Raw genomic sequence first — 2,140 nt, 5'->3', positions numbered from 1 at the left:
TAATATAATGAAAGAGTGGTTTGCATCCTCTATATATAGATGATACGCTAGACAATTACTCGATATGGTTGAGTTTATCCACTATTTGTTGGAATCTATCATCTTCTTGGATAGCTTTTACCGTAGATGGTTTCTGGACATATGTATAGCGTTCAAATGGCCACTGGCAAGAGCTCATTGTCATGTTTTCTATCATTTCATATACGACCTCGTATGTCCTATTGATTAAAGCTCCTCTTACAGCTGCATCTAGTCATGATCGTGCATGTGCATCCAACTCGTTATAAAACATTTACAGTCGTAACCATTCAGCTAGTCCAGGATGTAGGCATTTCTGAATTAGCATTTTAAAACGTTCCCAAGCTTCATGAAAACATTTTCCTTCTAACTATTTAAATATGGTGATCTCTCTCCTTAGTTGGACTGTTTTGCTGATAGGGAGGAACTTTTGTAAAAACTTTCCTGCTAGCACATCTCATGTTGTGATAGATCCTGGTCCTTGCGAGTCTAGCCAAGATAAAATATTATCTATTAAAGAGAAGGGAAACATTCAAAGACGAAGAGCGTCATCAGTGACCCCGTTATATTTAAATGTATCACAAAGCTAAAGGAACTGTTTTATATACTGATTTGGGTCCTCCGTTATCGTACCTCTAAACTGCAAGTTGTTTTGGACCATCTGGATCATAGCTGGTTTGATTTCAAAATTATTGTCCGTGATGGTTGGCCTTGTTATACTTCCCTAAACTATATCCAAATTCGGTAGCACATACCCCCTTAAGGTTCTCTCATTGCGTGTTATAGGAATGTTTGTTGGTAGCTAAGGTGGTGGTGGTGGTAAGTCTTGGAAGTTATTTTTTGCCTCATCGAACAGTGGATTTTTGTGAGGTAAGTTGTTAAAAGCAAGTGGTGGGTTCTGCATCTCCTATTGCTATTGTTATTATTACTATTAACAATTCCTACGAATTATTCTTTCTGGATCGGTGGATGGCTTTATAGGTGTTCCCCTACTACGAGTCATAAACTAAACCAAAAAGAGAATAAAAGATATTAGCAACAATAATAAACCGTATCTATAATTTAAAATTTTCCTAATTATTCTATTAGAATGCAAAAATTAAAATCAATCTAGTGGCATTGTATCCCCGACAACGGCGCCAACAACTTGACCACCTCCAAACATACCAACATCTAAAGTAAGAATCCTGCACAAAATATATCTAATAGGCGGTGTCCGCAAGCATACGGGTCAGGTTGTAATATTGTTACAACGAAGTAAGTGAGTACTCCAAGGATCGTACAAAGGGGAGGCGAGCACTAAATTAACCCTAACCTAAGCATAAATAAAGCTCATTAGTACTTTAAATAAATTATATTAAAATCAAAATAAAGAAAGATTTTTGGTATTTTTGTAAATAAAGAATAAAATAATATAAGGAAACAGACTTCGAGAAATTTAATATAGAAACTAAATCAGATCTGAGCATGGGTGATTAGCTCGTTTCGGTAATCATAACTGTCGCTTTGAGTTCCCTATTCAATCAACTAGTCACTACCCTAGTAGGATCTCTCGATCTTCTACTAGACTAACAAGTCAGCAAGAACTACTTATCTCTCAACCTCACAGTCCAGACCAGTTCAGGGATAAGGTGTTCATGAATAGGCCATACCAATTTTGGGTTAATTCCCACCTAGATGACTTTCTAAGGTCGTCAAGCCTAGGGCTTAATTTCAAATTGAGTTAGGATGATAAAATAGGACTTGTGAACTCAATTAACTCAAAAAAATTCACTCAATTCGACTCGATTCAATTGAATGCTTACCCCTATTTAAGCGTACATGTGAATCTCTCTACGAACTGCAATAGGATTGAATATGTTGTGGCTCTTGGTTTGAACAATTCTACATACATCTATGCTTGGAACTCTAAGAATATGATATTCCACTTGCTGAATAAAATATTGTCGATTGTAAAGAAATTTATGCTTCTGGATGACATGTATTGTTGGTTTTATTGTAGGACTTTATCAATTTGTTTAGGAATGTCCGTTTCACTGAAGATCGGATATTCAAATTTTTATTGATTTAGGATTTCTACTTGTAGTTCAATGAGAAACAATTGTTGGAGTGATTCTTTAGG

General features: G+C 35.8%; 1 non-coding gene across 1 annotated transcript; it reads left to right on the top strand.

The window, feature by feature from the left end:
• Positions 1-314: 314 nt before the first annotated feature.
• On the top strand, positions 315-421 carry LOC128040274 (small nucleolar RNA R71). Its single transcript, XR_008194930.1, has one exon. It is a non-coding gene; the product is annotated as a small nucleolar RNA R71 (small nucleolar RNA).
• Positions 422-2,140: the final 1,719 nt, after the last annotated feature.

This window comes from Gossypium raimondii, chromosome 3, assembly GCF_025698545.1.
Source record: "Gossypium raimondii isolate GPD5lz chromosome 3, ASM2569854v1, whole genome shotgun sequence".
In the NCBI taxonomy this organism is placed as follows: Eukaryota; Viridiplantae; Streptophyta; class Magnoliopsida; order Malvales; family Malvaceae; genus Gossypium; species Gossypium raimondii.
Note: the sequence above shows the minus strand (reverse complement) of the source record. Positions and strands in the feature narration are given on the sequence as shown.